Source organism: Mauremys mutica, chromosome 2 (genome assembly GCF_020497125.1).
Source record: "Mauremys mutica isolate MM-2020 ecotype Southern chromosome 2, ASM2049712v1, whole genome shotgun sequence".
Taxonomy (NCBI): domain Eukaryota; kingdom Metazoa; phylum Chordata; order Testudines; family Geoemydidae; genus Mauremys; species Mauremys mutica.
The window spans coordinates 23923988-23946390 of NC_059073.1; the positions used below are offsets into that span (position 1 = coordinate 23923988).

At 43.2% G+C, this 22403-nt stretch overlaps 1 long non-coding RNA gene across 1 annotated transcript in view; it reads right to left on the minus strand.

Moving 5' to 3' along the window:
- LOC123364938 overlaps positions 1 to 10020 on the minus strand; it is a 32312-nt gene extending 22292 nt beyond the window's left edge. Inside the window, exons 1-2 of the long non-coding RNA XR_006577366.1 lie at positions 9983 to 10020; positions 7204 to 7295 (exon numbers count right to left, since the gene is read on the minus strand). This is a non-coding gene — a long non-coding RNA (uncharacterized LOC123364938). The remainder of the gene's footprint in view (positions 1 to 7203; positions 7296 to 9982) is intronic.
- Positions 10021 to 22403: the final 12383 nt, after the last annotated feature.

The window sequence follows — 22403 nt, forward strand, 5'->3', positions numbered from 1 at the left end:
CTACATAGCTTTTACAGATGCCTGGTCTTATAAAACACCTACAGTTGAGTGGAGTGAGGCATTATCAGCAATGGGGCTGCCATGTGATCAAGACAGAATAGAGAATTTTAAACACAGAGTAGAATATCATATGACAAACGAATGAAGATTTAACTGTAACTTCTTCTTTATCATCACTAGAGGTTCGACCCATTTTTGTGCTATGTTTCCTGGGATGAAAGAAGTAGGAATTCATCTCTTTCTAGTCCCAGTAACAACAGCTACAGTTGAGCAACGCGTTCTTTTTCCTCATTGAATAGAATTTTGTGTTCTGAAAGAAGTGACCTTCTGCCTGATCATGAGCACATCATGAAGGACTGGAAGTAATGGACATACAAGAAGCCACCAAAGATGAACGCATTGCATTTGAGAAGTTCATTAACAGAGGCATGCAAAATTACAAGAAGAAACCAAGAAGGCTACAAATAGTACAGAAGGCTTCATAATACTTTTGTGTAGCCAACTTTAATTTCTGTGATGATTTAAAAACATGAGTTAAATCTAATAAAATGGTCCTGAAACATTTTTCAGTTTTTACTATGGTGCCATACAGCCCACCTTCATCCTCATTGTCTCACCCCTCACTGGCCCTCACCCCCATGCCCCGTATATTCAAACACACCCCCCTAATTTCAATTCCTGGGTAAAACACTGGCTTTGTCCCCAGTCCAGAAGCATCCTCCTTCCGGCCGACCATCCTATCTCTCCTTCCCAAAAGCCCCTCCTCTGTCCTTTCTCTTCTTTCCCAGGCAAACAGATCACCAGGGCCCCCTCTCTTCCATCCTTTGTTCCCTCACTGGCCAGAACTTGCTGCCTTCCAGATCACCTGAGGTCTCTCTCCTCAGCCCTTTGTCCTCTCACTGGCCAGAACCAGCTAACTCACAAGATGGGATGAACCTCCAGGTCACCAGTTGTTAAGTTCCACAGTGTCCAGGCCATTGTCTGGGGTCCAGGCAGCTAGGCAAAGTCACACCTGGCCATCTGCAACAACAAACATCTTCTCCCACCACCTCATTAAACATACAACACAATGGGAAACTGATGCACACACATTATTCATGCAAATCATTAAGAAAATCCCCCACTTCTTCACACCAACAAACTCAGGATGATCTAGGAGCTGCATTAGCACAGTCCACGCATTATTTACATGTCAGGCAGCAAAGTAAAAGCGCATCCACCGATGTGGCACAACAGGGGTAGATAATCAGCAGTTGGCTCTGTACTCATCTTGCACTGTGTGAAACAAAGCCTTCAGCTTGTTTGCATGCTTGAAAATGGCCCTGAATCCAATGATGCAAGATTTAACTTCTTTCATTTCTTCTGTAACAGTAGCTGCTGATAGCGTAACATTAATCAGATGAGCAGGACAAGTAATGCGTAGCGGCTCCAGTTTCTGATTGAGTTTAATCTCCTGGGCAAACTTAGCTATGTGGGAAGCAGAATTTGTGTTCGTTGTGGCCAAGTTAGTTAGTACATCTCCAACATGTCAGTTATTGCTGCATTGACAAAACGGGTGTCAGCAAAGGGGACGAATGTCACCTCAGCACAAAAGAATGAGGGCTTATTCACTTTGAAATAAAAAAACAAAAAGAAAAGGCCAAGAATCGGATGGTCCAAAGCATCAGGAGACTCATCAAAAATCAGACTAGATACCACATTTCCAGCAATTCGGTCATCAGTTTAGAACTAAAGCATCATCATTGTCTTTCAGATACTTACAAGTGAGGTTGTCTGCATTAGGAAGGGTTTTTCCTGCTGTCACAAAAAGTCATCAGTAGGACCCTCTGCAATTAACAGTGGTTGTCCGGTGAAACAAAGAGCATGCACAAATTCATTGACACACTCATGCTATGTTATTTTTTTCATTAAAGCCCTAGTGAAAGCTCTTGATATTGTTTATCCCAAAGCTCACTTTCTTCTTTAAGCTTCTCATGTTGCTTGCTTTTGACATGCTCCTTTATTCTGTCATCGCGAGCACTGACCTCGATGCTGCCGTACTTGCAGCGCAATGCATCCTCTTCGCTCCTGTCTTTACTTGTCTTGAAAAGTTCTAAGCACTGATTTTCTTGTTGCTATTCAGGCACAGATTTGTGTTGTCACCCCATGTTTACCTTTTTACCTTATCTTTATCTGTGGAGGATTGATTGATTAATTCAGTGCCGCACTAAATGGACTCAAAGAAATAGGCGAGCAGCGTCTCCTTGTGAGCCAATCATAGTGCGATATTAACATTGTGTGATTTTTCTGACCTCCACAGTGTGTGTGTTCTGTGTTTTACACCGAGAAGCTGCTTCAGTCTCAGCGCTGCAGGACAAAACAATTGCCTAAAAGCATTAATGTGTAACAAAAATAAGTACCAGAAAAAAATATTGAGTGGCTTGATAAATAGGTGTAAAACAGTAAAAACTGAAGTCCTTTAATAAAAAAACCCTGGTAACTTATCAGTGAAAATCAGTAAAAACTGAAAACGTGGAACACTGTACAGTATTTTGAATAATAAAGACAAATACATGCTACGGCACAACTGGGAAGCTGTTTCCAAACACAATTTCCATACATCTATTTATACCAGTTAGGGTGACCAGATGTCCTGATTTTATAGGAACAGTCCCAATTTTTGGGTCTTTTTCTTATATAGGCTCCTATTACCCTCCATCCTCTGTCCCGATTTTTCACTCTGGCTGTCTGGTCACCATAATACCAGTCCATGATGAAAACCCACATTTCTTGCCACACAGTGCACCTACCCCCATTTCATACACAGTCTTCTCATCCATAATTAAAAATCATAACTATCAACCCCTCCATTCATTGCATACAGTGACAGCACCTTATTTACTGTTTACTTTTTTGTAAAAACACATTCATAAATGTACTATCACTCCTCTTCTATTGGTCCATGCAAGGCCATAATGAATAGAGCATCCCTAATTTCCATTAGCTGGATGCATTCTGCTCCAGCTGTGATAGGTGCACTTCCTGGCTGAGTGCACCAGTTCAGCAATCCATTACTGTCATAGCTCAACTCAGGGAAAAATGGCTCACCTTTGGCTTCATAAAGATTGTGAAGAGCACAGCAAGCTACAATAATGCAGCCAGCAATGACAACACTGGAGTTCAAACAGTTCAGTAAACAGCACCATTGGGATTTCTATCTGCCAAACACACATTCAACCACCATTCTACGCCAACTGAGGGTGTAATTAAACCTTCTTTGGCAAGTTCTCTGAGATCAGGAGGTTTCATAAGCCAAGGGAAAAGGGGGTGCGCAAGCTCCCTTAGAATAACAGTGGAGCAGTAACTCCAGTTGTCATTTGGTGGGAAGAGTGTCCCAGACTGACAATGAAGGTGGACTCCTGATCAGTGGAAAACCATAGCATCATGAACTTTTCTAATACAGCCCATGTTGGTGTCCATAACTTGGCCTCTGGTCCATGAGGGCCTGCATAACAATGGAGTAGTACTCTTTGTGGTTTATGTACTCATGTGATCCTTGAGGAGGGCAAACTATAGGCACATGAGTCCTATCAATGGGCCCAGCGCAGTTTGGAAACTCCACTCTCAAAACCGCCATTTACTTCAGGAATATGGTTTATGCCCACTACCTTTGGGTCAATCACACACCTGACTGCATCAGACACTTTTCCCACAGTCGACTTTCCAACACCAAACTGGTTAGCAACAGACCTGTAGCAGTCCAGGGTAGCCAGCTTGAAGTTGGTTATAACAACCTGTTTCTAGACCAGCAAAGGCTGGTGTTGTGATGCTAGAGGGTCAGGGAAAGCAGCTTACAAAGCTTCAGAAATGTAGCTTTCTTCATGCAAAAGTTATGGACCCACTGATGGGCTACCCAGGGCTGCATGACAATGTGAGCCCACCAGTCTGTGCCTGTGACTCTGCACCAGATATGCTGGTCTACATAGGGGGTATCAGTGGCTACACCAGGACTTGTGAGCAGCATCAGCCAGTTCAAGTCTGCCATGTCTTTATCATTCTCAACCTCCTCCTCTGACAGGTGCCTTTGGTGGGTCAGAAAATGCCACACGGACATCCACCTGCATCTCATGGATGTTCTGCCCGGTTCCTGAAACAGAAGTGAAAGCACTAGCATGACAAGTTCTTCAAATGGTGACTCCGCCATGTTGCTGGCTTCAGTTGCAGGGAGCACGGAGACCCAAAAGACAGCTCAGCTGCGTACGTTGGTGGCCTGCAACAACTTCCTGTAATGTGCGGAGTGGAAAGGCACGTTTTCCCACACTGCACCACAAACAAAGAGCTAGAGAGGCTACAGCTGGGGAGAGTGCTAGGAAGCTTGTGATAGGCTGGTTTGACTCAGGTTTTCAGAATGCACTGTAGATGCCTGAGCATGGCTGAGAGACCCAGGTCCAGAAATTCTAAAGCAGGGGTCAATATTCATTGTTTGCAAACACTGGGCCAGGGGATGCAAGTCCTATTGACCCTGGCTGTACATTGCAAACCTCAGGCTTTGTGAATCCCAATATTGTTCCAGTGATTTTCTAGGTGCATAAAAGTTAGACTTTACAACACTGATCATCGCAATGCCTAAGTCCCTTTTTGAATCTGAGCCTTAGGCACTACAGGTATCCCTAAGATAGTGTAACTTTAGTGCCCTCGGTGCCAAGATGGAGTCTGCTCTGGCCAAGAGAAGGCGCGCGCAGGAATGCAGCAGGAGAAATCCCTTCCATCCCAGGGGCACCTGTTCCAAATCCCCCAGAGTGAACACACTCACCCAGAGGAAAAGTACAATGGATATAACAAAGGGAGGTATTTATTTACAGAGGGATGAGAGGAGAAAAACAACAAGGGGAAATATAAGGGGAGCTGTAAAACAGGGCTGCATCCAAGCCAAGGCCCCACAGGCCCAGTGGTAGCACAGTCTGGAAGGGCAAACACTGAGCAATGTGTCTGCACACAGAGTTCAGGAGGCCTGAGCAAAGTTCCAGTCCGGTGGTGAGTCTTGGGGGCTCCTGGTCGTCTTCAGCGCCAGTGAACTCTCCCCAGCAAACCCCTCTGGTGCCCTCTTCTGCCGCTCTCTGCAAAGCCACACAGAGCAACCATCTCCCCATGTAACTAGCTACAACCTCCCTCCTTGTTCCCAATGCAGAGTCACCAGCCCCAGTGCTCCCAGCCCCACGCAGCTCTGGGCAGGCGTGATACTGGGTCCAGCTCCGGCCTGTCCTTCTCGGGTGATTCCCCCCGGCACAGGGCTGCTCTGGACTCCTGTCCTGGGCTGTCCCCGATTGGGCCTGTTCTCCTCAGGCCTCAGGGAGGTTTTCCCTGCTTCACTCTTCCACGGCCTGACAACCGCCTCTCTCTCCCACTGGAGCTCCAGCGCTGCCCCCTGGAGTTTCCCTCCTTTTTTCGTACTCTCCCCCTCCCCCCTGACAAAAAAGATTTAAAGAGGCCATGCTCTCTAAACCCCAAAGGGTTTACAATAGAATATGTCTAGATTAAATAGAATAGAATCACAGGGCTAAAAGGGACCTCAAGGGTCATCTAGAATACAGAATATCATTGTTACATTGTGCTCACTCTATCTGTTGTATCCATCTGTTGTCTCGTCTTATCCTTAGATTGCAAATTCTTTGAGGCCGAGACCATCATTTTGTTATGTGTTTGTACAGTGCCTAGCACAATGGTGCTTGGACAAGTAGGTATTAGCACACCGCTAATATTAATTTATAAATTCAGAGTGTTCACAACATCTTAACTATGAAGCCTATCCTGACTTCCATTCATTTTTTATTTTAAGACTCATCTCATAAACTGGTGTTTTTGTTTGGTTGTGGGGGTGATATTTATTTACAAGCATAATTCTGTCTTTGGTTTTTTATGGGAGGGAAGAGCTATCTAAACAAAAAAGGCCATATTTCGGCTCCAATTTGCATCACTGCCCAAAATTTCCTTTCTTCCAGAAGTTTTTGTCTACATAGCTAAGGTGTTCAGTACCATGGTTTTACATCTCATATAAAACATGGCAGCTTGATTAGCGCTGTGTCCTCTACCCTCCATGGATGAAGAAAGCATCACTGGTTCAGCTCTGACTCAGAGTGAGGCATATAGAATCATCTGCATCACTTCCTGCAATGTCTAGGTGTTCCTGGAATTTTCTCACCCATCTGTTAGCCTTCTTATTTAAAACTTCAGATGAGATTGCAGCCAAAAGAGAGCAGAGTTGGGAAACCCCAAGCCTATCTCCGTAACAACAGATGATTTACAATTACCAAGTTCAGAGAAATGGAAACCACAAGGGCATGAAATATCATATGATTGCCATGGCAAATTCAGACAATGTAAACAGTGCTGTATGAGGCTAGACCTGCAGCCAGACATTTCTCAGCCTCTTTTTATAGTCTGATTATTCAGTGTCTGGTACTTACATGAGTGTACAGTGAGGAAGGGTGGGGATCAAGATGATAGCCTCTCCCTTGCACTGTCTATGCAAAGGCTAGGCAAAACTGCGGATTTGCATTCAGAAAACCATAGAAATTTTTCCATGCCTACTGCTCCCCAAGACACATAGTGCCCAGCAGGGGATGGGGTTATGCAGGGAGAATATGGAGCCATGGACCTGCCCACCTGCCCATGGAGTGGGCCCTCGGCACAGAAGTCAGCAGGCTGTTCCTCATTCAAATGTTATTGAGGAGCATGTTTCTGCAGCATTCCAGGGAGCTCCAGAAGTCAAGAACCATTACACTTGCATGCCTCCTGCAAGGTGTCTAGCACCTACTGTAACACCTTCAAGGGACATTTAAGGTGCTCAGCATCGAATAGGATCGGGCTCTTGTTTTCCCTACTTTTCTTCCTACAAAGGAAAAATAAATAGGCACACAATGTGGCCATGGATTTTGGGTGCCTCAAGTTTTGGAGGGCCAACTTGAAACCCCTTGGGCCTGGTTTTCAGAGAAGCTCAGTACCTGCCACTTCCAGTGACCTTAAGAGTAGCTGGGAGGGCTCACCAAAAAAACCACACTGAGAAGTGTCTTAGGTTGGACACCCAAATTTGGAGGGTCCCTTTGGAACATGGTGTAAGCATGTTAAACTGGCCTCTTCAATTAAATCTGTTAAACCCAGGGGAGAGGCTAACCAAGTCCATTCTTTTCTTTTCATTGCACCTTTAAAGCCAACCATTCACCACACCTTCTTTTCACTTCTGAAGCTGAATAAGGCTTGAGCTTTTGCCCTCTGTCCTCTTTCCATTCAGGAACAGTGGTTCTTTCAGGTTTATTTCCCTGTGAAAATTGAAATTATAAAGAGGAAAATAGTTTACCATGGTGGGTTTGCAATGAATTGCTGGTGAAATTACCCCCTTAGCTGTCCACTATGTGAGTGACATTGTCAATCTTTGGTTTTGTTTGTTTTTTAATGTGTGGCCTATGGCTGTCCAAACCACTCCCCTTTCCCCTCTGCAGCACCCCACTCACAGTTTGTTGTCTGAACCAGCAACGTCCCCAGAGTCTGCAGATGCATTTGGGTGGGTTTGTCTCCCGAGTGGGTTTGCCTCCCGCCCTTGATGGTTAAGTGATGCCTCTGCTCATCAGTGTCACTGCAGTCTCTGCCACTGTTTGTTTCTGTCATTGCTGTCATCACTACTGCTGCGCACAGCTACCATCATCACCATCTCCTCTTTCTTCAATACCGTGTTCTGAAGTTCCACCTCTTTGCCCAGTTATCAGTGATCTCATTGGATGAGTGGGGGAGGGGGACCTCTCTGTTCTACATTGTCTTTTCACAACAATGCTATCTCCATACTAGGTTTACAGCTCAGCTCCCTTAAATCAGCCTGTCAGCAAACTCAGCTCTAATTGTCACTGAGAAAGGACCAGAATACTCAAATGAAATTAGCCAGCTCTGTCTTCAAACACTAGAGAAGAAGATCAAATAGTTTTAGGGGGAGTCAAAGCCCAAGTCTCCCTTGGCATTAACATCTCTACCCCATGCTTAGCAAAGGAGATTAAAAGTTAGGATGAACCCTTCACTCTGGGCATGTTGAGTACAGTCCTGCTGTCCTTTACTCATACCATCAGGATAACAACATTTCATTATGCATGCATTCAAATTTAAAAAGTTTATTAAAGCTACTGTTAAAAAAATATGTAATGCATAGGTTGAGAAAAGAGTGTCTGTACCTCTGGGTATAGTGCTTAGATTATCCACAAATACAGAGTTTGTTTTTAAAAGTCATATGATACATGCAGTAAAATGAATTTTAACCCAAAACAGCCAACCTTGATCACTTTGGCAACACAAGTCTATCTGCTGATACCCTAGACATAGTAGATGTGTCTATGCAGAAACAGTCTGCTGCTGAGGTCTTTTCTCTCAGTTCATCACTAGATGTCAGGGGAGATCTCAATCAGACCTTGCTTATACCTGCCTGAATGTCTTAATCCAGCCTACAAATCTACCACGTAGGGAAGAGTTTTAAAGGGTCTGCATCCTAAAAGATATTTGGGCCAGACTCCAAGCTGGCATGAACTGACAAAGTTAGGATCTGGTTCATTTGATTCTTGTGGGATGAACACTCCATTTAATAAGTCACAACAGCTAGGAGAAAGAAGACAAAGATTGCGCAGTTCAAAGATTATCCTTTACTTTGTCCCAACTCTCTCACCCAGAACACAAAGGCAAAGGCAATCAGCAGTGGGAAGCAATTTTATTTATTTCTGGTAGTGCCCACAGTGTCCCAAACAGAGAAGAAAGCGAGTTCTCAGCCCTGAGGTCTCCACAACCTGAAGATGAACTAGTGAATGAACAGACCGGGGGTAGGTGAGGAGGAGCAACATACATACAATTATGTTTACAAATATATAGCTATATTATGTTGGTTATGTAAACTGTACCCAAGTTATTTCTCAAATGTGTCACTGTCAGCAAACATCTCATAGACATGCTGCGGTGGACTTTCAGGGGGAACAGGTAATTGAGGATGAGTTCAGGAAGGTCCTTCCTTGCATAAGGACAGCATGGGAGAAATCCCCCAGATGTTTGTGTGGGACCGTGTCAAATGGGTGAGCAAGGCTAACACCACTGACAGAGCAGAAGGGCTGGTGAGGACATGGAATATAACGGCAAAGATGGAGTGAAGTCCCCTTCAACACTCTTTGGATAAGAGAGCAGACACAGCATGGAAGAAAAGAGAACCCAACAATTAGACAAATCAGAATGTTACTTTTCCTTTGAAAAGACCATTTTGATATTACCAAAAAAAATAAAAAGCAACCACGTGACTTTCCTATGAAACTGAGTTTATCTGCTGATCATTACTAGGCTCCCGCTCCTTGCTTGTGCTTTCAGATGAAAGTCGGGTCCACTCAGGGGTGACTCATTATCCACAAGACAAGAATAAAACACAAATAATCACCATGGAACAGAAAGAAACCAACAAACAAAAACAACAGAAAATGTTGCCAGTTAACTAAAAGTTCCAGACAGTTGAAAGAATGATTCTGCATACGCTCGGCCACTCTCCACATCCTGTGGCGTATGGCACTTGGAAATAAGCCTGAACCACGGTAACTTTCTTTGCCATGTGTGCATTCTTGAAAAGGCAGAGGAAGGATCATATTGTGCATACAGCACTGGACTGGGACTTTGGCTTTACCAGATTTCCCGTGTCCTTGGGCAAGTTACTTTGGCCCAGATCATTAAAGAGATGTAAGTGCCTAACTCCCATTGGCACCCATATCCCTTTAAAGTCTGGGCTTAATCTCTCTGTGCCTCAGGTCCCCAGTCTGTAAAATGGGGGTAATACTATCCTTTATCAAGTTAGATTGTAATAGCTTCAAAGGAGGGGCTGTTTCTTCCTCTGTTTTTGTACAGTGCCTAGCACAATGGAGCCCGATCTTAGTTAGGTCCTATAAATGCTACTGTAATACAAATAATAATGCTTATCATAAAAGATATTTTAAGCACTTACCTTAGAACTTGCACAGTGTTGCCTGATCTATTGCTTGTGTATTTATTATAGTTACTTAAGAATTCCCAGTTAACATTCTGAGGTTCCAGTTCCAAGATCAGGCCTAGAGTTATTAGAATTCTGGTTACATTGGAAACCCCAATGAGCATGACTGCAACACTCACACTTAGGAAAAAGCTTCTGAATTGGTAAGAGTTTTATTGAAAAGGTTAATAAACACACAAAGGTTTCCAATCCAAAGAAGACTTTAGCAATCATGCAATATTAATTTTATGGCCAGCCGTGTCATATGCAAACTCACACAATCCTTGGGGAGACCTAGGAGTAAAGAGGCAGGTGGTGGTCCACGGGGGTGCCAAATGAGTCCAACAGTTAAGGTCTAGAGTTCAGCCTGATATTGTTGGGGTCTCTTTATTCTATAGGTTAGTATATTAATTATCTCAAACTCATTAGCATACACATCAAGTGGTTACTATAACAATTGTGCAGTTGAACATCTGCTGATGTTCCTATCCTAAAATACCTAAACTGGCATCAACTGACATTTTGGGGTTACCCGTCGGCATTGTATGCACAATTTCAGCAGAATTATTTATTGCAAAATTATATTTTGTGCCATCTTGCAACTTAAACTTATTGTTGGTCAGCTTATTTATGCTAAGTCTTAACAGGCCTAACTTCCTTAAATGCTTAAACTAATGTCTTCCAGGCTTTTGGGCCTATAGGCTTCTTGCATTCCTGCCTTATACCTGTAGCTTATCTTTAGACTTGTAAGCTAATTTTGAACACATAATTTGACCCACAGGCTACAACAATGTACTTAGAGCTGGGCCTGATTGTTGTATCCTCCTATGTAGATCTCTTGGCAGTCAGTGGGAAATTACTGTCTTGCTCTAGGTAATTTATTCATAAAATTTGGCCAATATCTTCATGTAGGCAAAGTGAAAAACAAGGTTGCTTTTATTCAATTTTCTGTGTAATGCATCCCTCTGTGAGGTTATATGCTGGGTTGTAAAGTGACCCAGCTGGTGCAACCAGACATGGTCCATCAGCAATACTGTACAAATTAAAAACAAAACCATGTTAATCTAGAAAGAGAAATTAGTGAAATAAATATACTCCGGTAAAATTCTACCCTTGGTTATGCCTGGGCCACCCCATGCATGTCACTGATTTGAGTAGGATGCAACTGAGGACAGAATTTGGCTCTATAAATCTTGTGTTTTTAATCAGGTCCCATTATCTGTAGGCTGGTCTGGACTGAAATAGATGCTGTTTATTAAATAAGTAATATACTGAGAGGCAGGGACAATACTTTGACATCAGATAGTACCTGACATGATGAATAGTCAATGGACTACTTGTGGAGTACGGTACTTCCCCGTGTGGGTAAGATATTCTAAACTGGCCCTTTTTCATCATCTTGTATTTTAATGGGAAGTTAGTGTCAAATTTCACTATGAAGGGACCCACATGTTGCTATAAAAATATACTTGCTATTATTAATGGTTGGTAAACATTCCAAAGTCCATAGTCTGATCTAACTTACACTGTCTGAGTCTGACATACCTTCATTGAAGTCAGTGGAGCAACTTCAGATTTACACCAGTATAAATGAGTTCAGAATCTGAGTCCAGCTACTTACTAAAAATAATAAGAGACATACCTATCTCCTAGAACTGGAGGGGATCTTGAAAGGTCATTGACTCCAGCCCCCTGCCTTCACTAGCAGGACCAAGTACTGATTTTTGCCCCAGAGCCCTAAGTAGCCCCCTCAAGGATTAAACTCACAACCCTGGGTTTAGCAGGCCAATGCTCAAGCCACTGAGCTATCCCTCTCCCCCTCTTTGGTTTAACTTTATCACTATGTGTTGTCTTGACCTTTATTATTGAGCTCTGGGCAGCACAGTTTGTCATATTTGTGGCAAGAAAATACTTATTCACACTACATGCTGTTGCAGGGGGCCATGGAGTTAAACACTGCAGCTGGAGCTGAACAAAAATCCAATTTGTAGCTGGCATAGCAAGAGATCAGGATAATCAAATATCATGCTTCAGAGCATAAACTGGTTGCTGGAGAGGTCAGGAAGGAATTCTCCTTCCACATACAGAACTGCACAATGGCCTAGATTAGGGATCAGCAACCTTTTGCCCGCCAGGGTAAGCACCCTGGTGGGCCAGGCTGGTTTGTTTACCTGCCGTGTCCGTGGGTTCTAGGGTGACCAGATGTCCCGACTTTATAGGGACAGTCCCGATTTTTGGGTCTTTTTGTTATATAAGCTCCTATTACCCCCCACCCCGTCCCGATTTTTCACACTTGCTGTCTGGTCACCCTAGCAGGTTTGGCTGATGGCAGCTCCCGCTGGTCACAATTCGCCACTCCAGGCCAATGGGAGCTGCGGGAAGCGGCAGCCAGCACATCCCTCGGCCCGTGCTGCTTCCCACAGCCCCCATTGGCCTGGAGTGGTGAACCGCGGCCAGTTGGAGTCGCAATCAACTGAACCTGCGGACGTGACAGGTAAACAAACCAATGCCAAAGCTTGCCAATCCCTGGCCTAGATGCACAGTTGTGGGGGGAGTTCATCTTCCACTGACGCATCAGATGTTGGTCACTCAGGCTACTTCTACACTGCAAGTTAGAGGTGTGATTTCCCTGCTTGTGTATACATACTTGCACTAGAATTATGTACACATACTTACACTAGCACCCATCGTGTTAGTGCGAGTATAAATAGTAGTGTGGCCATGGTAGCACTGGTAGTAGCAGAGGCATCTACCCACTGGTTTCAGGCAGGTTTGTATTCAACACAGCTCAGCTGTGCCTCTGTTGCTCTTTATACTCATGCTAGCTCTATGCGAGCTAATGCAAGTATATGTACAGGAAAAGGGGAATCGCATCCCTCGCTTATAGTGTACATGTAGCCTCAGAGGCAGGATAGCAGATTGAACGGACTACTGTAATTAAGGCATGGTGAATCCTAGAAATTTCATATCTATTGATAGCACCTGATCCTGGAACGTTCAGAGCACTGTCTGGGAATGAGGTCTTATGTGTTTGTGAAGTGCCTAACACAATGGGACCCCAGTCCTGAATGGAGCTTTTGAACACTATCACCATACAACTACTACTGCTAATAATGAATAATTACCTTCCTGACATTTTGTGACTTTATTGCCCCAATCCTGCTCCCACAGAAATCAGTAATCATTGACTTATCTGGGAGAAGGATCAAACCCTAATTGTGCAACATTAAAATTGCACTGACACGTTTTTTAATTTAGTTTATAGCCCTGGAATTTTGAAAGGAGCTGAAGAGACTTAGGTATCCGAGGTGCACTGAATTTCTGTGAGATGTAAGCACCTGACTCCCTTCAATTCCATTGAAAATCTCAGCCTCACAGAACAGCTGAAGAGTGAACTTAGTTAATATATCATACAGATTGGTGCGTGACTTTCGGTATTCTGCGCTGCGTGCCTCTGCAAACACTTTTATGCATTTCAACCTCTCCATGTTTGTTTTTAAAACAAAACAAGTGGTATTTACAGAGCATATTCATACAAAGTTCTGCAAATTATTAGCATTATGTGAATGACCTACACTAGGAAGAGGTGTATATCCCAAGGTGGAATTGATTTGTGTTCCAAAAGCCCATAGTCATAAATCATAACACTGTAATTTACATTCTAGATCTTGTATTATATCAAATCACCGAGGTGCCATGTTACCATGCTACATTCCTCATACTGCTGAAAGACAATGGCAATCAAGACAAAAAGGACACAAATATTAAACTGATGTACTTTCAATAGACAGCCTCTAGAGTCTTAAACTGTGGGTCAAAACATGCAAGGACCTCAGAACATTTTACAAACATTGAGTCACCTAGTTTCCTCATCAGAGGGGAGAACATTTTCTTTTGCAGCCAGGGAAACCAAGGGACAGAATGGTTAGGTGACTCCACCAAGGCCACCATTTCAATCAGTGGCAGGGCCAGGAATAGACACCAGGAGGTTGCCAGTCCCCTGTTTCAACCACTAGAGCATCCTTTTTTTTTTTTTGCTATTGCTTCAGTAGATTACAAAGGCATGTTGACAGTAACATGAAATCTGTCTTTAACAGTCCTTGCATCATGATAGTTGGATCAAGATGTTGGACATGTATGTTTTCAAGTTAACTACTTTTAACTGTGGTTACTAGAGCAGATAGGTGGATTAAGAGACACCAGAACTACCCCCACCTTGAGCACTCACCTTGTATGGTGCAGCACTTTCCCTACCCTTTGTCTGTTTGTGTTCTTTGATTGTAAGCTCTTTGGGGCAGGGAACTTGCTTTCCTAGATGTCGGTACAACACCAAATACACTTCGGGTGCTGCTGCAATGTAAATAATAAACAGTAATAATAGTGCAAGCCATAATCATACTCATTGCCCAAAGACACACAGAAGGAACTGCCACAGTGCTCTCCAAGCAATGTCTGATTCCAAGAGGTCATCTTCAAGGTACAGATTTTGAGACAGTGTTTCACAGAATAAAAATTTCAGAGCAGTGGAACCTGTCCAGTCTGAGGTGACACGATCCCAAATGCCCGTGGGCCTTCAAATAACCCCAGGTTTTGAAGAATGGGAAAAAAAGAGATGACAATGTTCCTTCAGAGTGCAGCGTAAAAGAGAAAATGCTGGAATTATTATTTATGTAGGGTATTGCTATGACAACTAATTTAACCATAAATTCTTTATTGAATCCAAAGGTGAACTGGTATTTATACAATTGCTCTAAACATGCCTAAAAAGCCTGAATAATAAGCAATTTACTACATCCAACAAGTAACAAAACATTTATAAGCCTTCAGTCAAGATACTTACAAACAGGCTACACCCCGAGGTGCTTAGACCCATATTAGTTGGCTCCAACGTGTCCAGACAGGTATTAGCAATGAAGCCTTTAAGAGCTTATCTTTTTAGCCTTTAACAAACAAGTGATGTCACTGCCAGTTACTGACCTCAGCTAAAAAACAATCTGAGATAGTTCACCCTTATTTCCAGTCTTAATACATATAAGAGTTAAAACCTCTTTCCTTCCCATTGCTTTTTCCTCCCCTTCTTCTTGCTGACCAACAGTTTTCCCTTTGCACCTGGGTTCACATAGGCCCTAATTTTTGAGATAACCCTAGTATGTGGGGTGGGGAAGGGCCATGTTGGCTCATTTTATGACAGATTCTCTTTGTCTTATTTAAAACAACCTGCAGTCACCACTATCGGTCAGAGGCATTCTTTTTAGAAACTTCCCCTTATTTCATTAACTATTCTTTGAACCAGACATCCTCCCTACCTCATTCCTTCTAGCCTTATAGCTTATTATTTTCAAGCCCTTCCTTCTACTTCAGGCTTTCTCAAATAGGGGTCGCCGCTTGTGTAGGGAAAGCCCCTGGCGGGCCGGGCCAGTGTGTTTACCTGCCCCAGCTGATCGTGGCTCCCACTGGCCGCAGATCGCTGCTCCAGGCCAATGGGAGCTCCTGGAAGCGGCAGCCAGTATGTCCCTTGGCCCGCGCTGCTTCCAGCAACTTCCATTGGCCCGGAGCAGTGATCTGCGGCCAGTGGGAGCCGCGATCAGCCGGACCTGCAGAAGGGGCAGGTAAACAAACCGGCCCGGCCCGCCAGGGGCTTTCCCTACACAAGCGGCGACCCCTGTTTGAGAAACCCTGTTCTACTTGCCAGTTGGGGCCTTTCTTTACTACACTTATTTCCTTAAGCAAACATGAGCTAACCCTAATTCTTTAATTTCATATTTATGCAACAGAAAATCTAAACAAAAGTCACAACATTGAACATGAGGGTGGCTATGTATCAAATGTGGCCCTACTGTAAGCCAAGCTGTGTTTATAAAACAAACCTATTTTGGGAGAGACTCATGTAATCCACTGTTAAGCCTTTCCAACCTCACACAGCTACCGTTTGGCTTCCACTCCCCACATATGAGTTTGGGTGAGAAGCTGTGATCAGGAAGGAGCAAACCACCCAATGACCACAAAATCCATTAAGGTGCGAAGGCACCTGGCCAGGCTTATTGTCGACGAAGCACGGTAACAGCACCTGACAGACTCTATGAGGATACTAAGATATGTATGCCCGTGACAATGAACACAGCTCAGTGGCAGGACTTTCCACTGCTCCCTAGGCTGGACAAAGACACTCCCTCTGAGGCCTGGTCTACACTAAGAAGGGGGTTCGAATTAGGGTACGCAAATTCAGCTACGTGAATAGCGTAGCTGAATTCGAAGTACCCTAATTCGAACAACTCACCCGTCCAGACGCGGCGGGGTCGAACTCCGCAGCTCCCCCGTCAACTCCGCCAACTCCTTTTGCCGAGGTGGAGTACCGGAGTCGACCGCGGCGCTTCCGGAGTTCGAACTATCGCGTCTAGATCAGACGCGATAGTTCGAACTCCAAAAAGTCGAACTCTCCGCGTCAAACCGGCAGGTAAGTGTAGACGTACCCTGAGATACATCTTTATACACCAATACAAACAAGTTACATATCACCCTTGATGTATCAGGGTGCCACTTCTGACATATTAGGGTGCCACCCATTGCCTTGTACCTCTAGCATCAATCAAAACATCTCTATCCATCATGCTGTCATCCTGACCTTATCTTTAGGATGGGTCAGTGGGTTCCTGTTATGTTTGGGGAATGTGCTGGTATCGAGGTGTTCTGGTACCACCTTTCTGGAATGTGTTTACCTATATATTCTTATGCCTCGCTCTACTTAGGAATGTGTGTTTCTGTAATATCAGCCCTGTTCTTGCCAGATTCTGTGAGCAGGGCCTGCCTCTTGCTCACAACTTGACTTTGCTTTATATTAGCAAGTTTTGACCATTACTTTAGCCCAGGCCTCAGGCATAATACCAGGCCCTCTTCCTACTACAGGCCTCATGCATTCATACAATTCCTGTGTGCCTATAGGACAGAAAATATCAAAGGGTAACCAGGTCTCATCATCTAGTAAATGAGAAAGGAAATATGGTACAGTGGTTAAGCTCTAGGCTTGGAAGATATGATTTCAAGTCCCTGTTCCACCAGAGATTTCCTGTGTGTGACCTTGGGCAAGTCACTTAGTCTCTCTGTACCTCAGTTGCCCATCAGTCAAATGGGGATGATAGCACTTCCCTACCTGATCACAGCATGGAATGGAATGTTAAACTGTATTATAATGTTTAGCCAGTAGATAGTGCCATATGTAACATATCTTACCATACCTGGCAGCATAACATATCATAGCTGGTAGCATGTTAAACTGTCTAAAATAGAACGCATCTTCATGTGTGTCTCTGGGATAGAAGATCTGTAATGGGTCCATATGTGGTACATGACATGGTGTCAGAAGTGAATGCAGCCTAATCGGTGCCAGAGGAGAACAGAAAAAGAAGGGAAGCAGCAGTAAAGTTTGCAAACAAACATTAAAAAAAATCAACAAAGGTTCCAGAATCACTCATGCCACTCTTCGGTGCTCCAGAGAACTTCATCTTTGACAGACTGGAAGCAGAGTTTTGCATTGAAACCAAACTCCTCAAGGAAACTGGAGATATTCAGGTATCATCTTTAATTTATGCCAAGGGGGAGCAGGCAGAGCATTCCTTTAAATCTTGTACCTTCACTGAAGTCAGTCACAAAGATGACTGTGAAAGGGTTCTGGCTCTGTTTGATGCATACTTTATGCCTCAGATAAATATGATTTATAAAAGGGCATGTTTTCAGCAGAGAGGGGAATCTGTTAACATTTTTTTCAGAGCTTTACATGCATTGACAGGAAACTGATTTTGGGCCTGTGAAACATGGAAATATCAGAGACAGATTAGTCATAGGGCTTGCAGACAAAAATCTTCCACAGCAGCTACAGTTAAAAACAGACTTAATCCTACCCACAGCTATTCAAATAGCAAAACAATCTGAGCTAGTGAAACAGCAAAACTGAGAGCAACTTACCAAACTTGAAAAAACAGAAACTGTAAACAGACACAGTATGAGTGCTAGAAGTCATAGTCATAAGACCTCTGAAGCTAAGAGGGATACATTCTAGGCTAACTACAAAATCTTTCAGGCTAAACGCACAAGATATGGGAAAAAATCATAATGCAAGAAATGTATGGCCAGCCAACGGTGCAAGATATAATAAATGTACAAAATATGGACATAAATTGTAGCTGTTTGACATACCAAGACAGTTGGGGGACTTAATACTATAGATGGCCAAGAGACATCATTTTTTGGGATCTATCACGTGATGACACACAGCCTGCCTGGAGAATGAAACTGGCTTGAAAGGGCGAATGACTTTAAAATCAACTCAGGAGCAAACATGACAGTCATATCAGAAAGGACTTACAATCACCGTCAACAGCTGAAATCATCTCACACAACCATGACTAGCCCTAGAGGTATTCTGAACTACACTGGCCACTTCACCACAGAAACAACTTACAAAAACAAAAGCTTTGCATTCAGAGTATATGCGATCAAAGGATCAAAGACCAACAATCTTCTCAGTCAGAGCATGTCAGCTACGTTGGAGCTAGTGAGAAAGGTGGAAAAACTCCGAGTATTTGGTGATACTGGACTTTTGAAAGGAAATCCAATATAAATAACCTTAAGAGACCATGCTAAACCATATAGAATAACATCAACTCTACCAGACAGACCTTAGAAGACACTAGCTGCAGACTTATGCAAATTCAGACATCATTACATGGTCATAGTGACTGTTTTTCCAAGAATAGAGAAATAATGTACTTAAAAGACATAAAATTTCAGAGTGTTACAGAGGAAATTAATTGTACTTTTGCTCATTTCGGTATTGCAGAACAACTAGTGACAGACAATGGCCACAATTCACTGCAGCAGAATTTAAGTTATTCTGAACAAAATATGATTTTGATCATATTACTAGAAGCCCACATTATCCACAAATGAATGAAGAGGCTGAGAGAGCTGTACAGCCAGCCCAGAAAATCCTACAGCAGGAAGATTCATTCCTTGCTCTTCTGACTTACAGATCAACATCAGCAGCAGCTACTGGATATAGTGCAGTACAACTCCTGATGGGAAGAGAATTCAGAACTATTGTTCCAGCTTTAGAAAGGAAGCTATTTCCAACATGGTCAGACATGAAGAAAGCAGACAAGTCTGATAAAAAGGCTAAAAGAACTTATGAACACTTACAACAGATGTCACTCACTTAGAGAACTGCTGAGTCTAGAACCTGGTGACCATGTTTATGACAAATTGGATGGAGAAAAAGGATGGACAATTCCAACTCTCATAAAAAAAAATTAAAAAATTAATCGCCCAGCTCATATGTGACCTAGGCCAACACTGGGGGAGTTCAACAGAAACTGTCGAAAACCATAGTTTGTTCCTCTGAAAGACCAATCAATAGAGAAAACTGAACAGATGGTAGATACAGAATAAAAAGAAGAAGACTCAAAGATCTGAAACTGACCATTTGCAACTAATGGGCCATTGCAACAAATGGGCAGCCAGATGACCAAGTTGTTATGCATTTGGTGGTGTAGTTAGAATATCAGGATGATTCAGAGATGATTAACAGAGTGGCACATATGGAACTTTAAAGATAATGTGATAGTGTACATTTTGTAAAAGTTTGTAAATGGAAGGAATGTAAAATTTATAGGGGAAGTTGTAATGGAATGTTAAACTGTATTATAATGTTTAGCCACTAGGGGAGCACCATGTGTGACATACCTGATGCTGAGAACTGTCAAAGCTGGCAATGCATTAAAATGTCTTAAGGAAAACACATCTTCATGAATCCCTCTGGAGTGGAAGCTCTGTAACCAGTCCATATCTGTTAGATGGCATGGGGTGGTGTGAGCACAATACATTACAGATTGAGAGGCACTCATATGCTATGGCGATGGGGTCCATATAGGTACCAAAGATAGATAAGCATTACAAATAAGCATTACAAATAAGCATTACAAATCCTAAGGACAATATCCAACAGCACAAATAATTCCTCAAAACAGAAACTGAAAGAGGAAAAAAAAATCTCCTCAACCTCTGCAGAAAAATGCTGCCAAGGCACTGAGCAATCACAGTCAGTCCCCTGGCAGCCTAATGAGTGTGGCCGGCCCTGACAGAAGCTGTCTGATTGACTGCACCACCTGGCTGGTTGAAGGAATCAGCAGGCTGATACTTCAGCTCAGGAGCAGCAGCAGTTCAGTGGCTGCTCAATGCATTTCTAGCCTGCTGCTGTGCAAAGTCCTATCCCTGCCTGTGCTGTCTCTGGCCTGGCTTCTGCCCCAACCCCAGCTTCTTTATCACTCCTGGCTCAGACCCTCAGTTCTGCCTTCTGACTGTGACTCCAGTTAGCCCTTCGGCTTAGGTATTGGTTTCTGACACCTGTTTATGACCTTTGGCTTTGCTTCTGGACCCACGCACTCTGGATTCAGCTCTCACTGATAAGATGGACTCTTGCTGCTACCTTGATTGCCCGTGACTCGGTTGCCGACACTGCCTGCATGGAAAGGCTACCTGATAGGGCCAAGAAACATTCCCAATCCTCAACACTTTGGCAAGAATGTTGGGTTTTTACAGAACATGGATGTGCGCAAGGTGCTTTGTAAAGCATATAAAATATAGGTCCTGCCCCAAAGAGCTTCCATTTGAGTCTGTAGGGGTGAAAGTAGTAGACAAACAAAAGGGGGTCGGGGGGAAGAGGTGAGGGAGAACAGGAGCTGAAATAAGATGGTTGCTCAGTTCAGGTTGGGTCCATCGTGATCCTTGTTCTAGATGTGACTTCATATGGTCAGGGCATAGATGCATAAAAGCAATTCAGCAAATGCAATGCTGTGATTAGCTGCCATTTTTAAGAGGCTCTCTTATTCCTGCTGCCAAGGAGGCATAGTGGCTACTCAAGTGTGTTTACGAGCTGCGTTTAATAGACACTGATAGCATTGGCAACCTGAGTGCTAGCAGCCAACCCAGCAGTATGTTAGAAGAAAAAGTATCCCTCATGACCAGCTGTTCAGTGCCCCACAATGTACACAGGGCACAGTGTTGGGCTTGTGCACCAGCACATTCCCTTCAATTTACTTTACCCTTTGGATGCTGGGTAATAAAGTTCAGGTTTGATAGTACATGATGGCAACCTCCAGAAAAACTCTCCTAGTTGCCACACAAGCAAGCTCAGTTTAACCTGCATCATTTGTACCACTACAGGGGCAAACCTTGCAAACATCACTGATATCACCATGACATCAATGGTAGCCAGTCAGAAAGCATTAAAGCCCCAATCTGGCAACAAACTTAAGCATGTGCTTTTCTTTAAAGATATGAATAGTTTCATTGAAACCAACAGGGCCTAAAATGAAATGCATGCTTTAGTTAGCCTAATGTTTTCTAACTGGAGTCTGGATTCCAAAGTAATTTCATAATTAGGGCTAAGTTCTCCTTTCATATCTATATACAACTCCTACTGCTTTCAGCTTTAAGACTAGCTGGTAAGCACTTCTCTGAGATGCTAGATGCCCTGTCCCACACCAGGGGGCTCAGCACTTTGCAAGATTGAGTCTTTAGTTTGCTAGTAGATGAGAGTTCAGCAACACTAAACTTGATGTAGATGAAGCCTCCATCATGAGAATGCAATTAGATATGCAGAGGATTGGCAATGAGAAGCTTCTTGGAGCCCATTATCCCTTCTACAATGACTATTGTCTTGAAGTACAAGAATATAACCTGGGGGCAAATAAGTTATGAAAGAATGTATGTAGTATTTGAAACCTCTGGCCTAGTTGTGCTTACAGTAACTGTCAGGCTGTCTCAGGTGAAGGTTTTGCTTGGTTAAGTCAATGTGATTGTTCCTGTATCACTGGTTTGTCTTTTCCACTGAAAAGAAACTGCAGACAGGCGTGCATCACTGTCAAGTGTTAGAGTCAAGAAGCAAGATGACACCCATAACTGAAGGATGATGGGGAAAGGAAAGAGTCTTAACATGGCGATACAAGAGATACTACCATGCTTGCTTGGCTCAGCTCCCAATTGATTCCTGTTTCAGAGTTGTTATTTTTACCAAGTAAAGGTTTCACAATGTGGAGACGGAATCTATCAGACATGTTGTAACTAAGCTTTTTAAAATTTAAGTGCCATTCGGTCCTATATGTAGTGTATGAATTTTCAAACTTAGAGCTGATATTCGGGCACTAATTGCAGCTTTCCTTTGTTCTCATTAGTGAGATAAGCGTAATATGACAAAACACAATTTGTACAAAGTGTTAATTGTCCTTCATTTCAGAATATGCTGAAGATGACCATGAGCATTGTGACTTTGATGTTCATATTGAAATAATGCTACCCAGAAATTAAGAAATACCAAAAAACCAAACAAGCAAAAACTTCCAGTTCT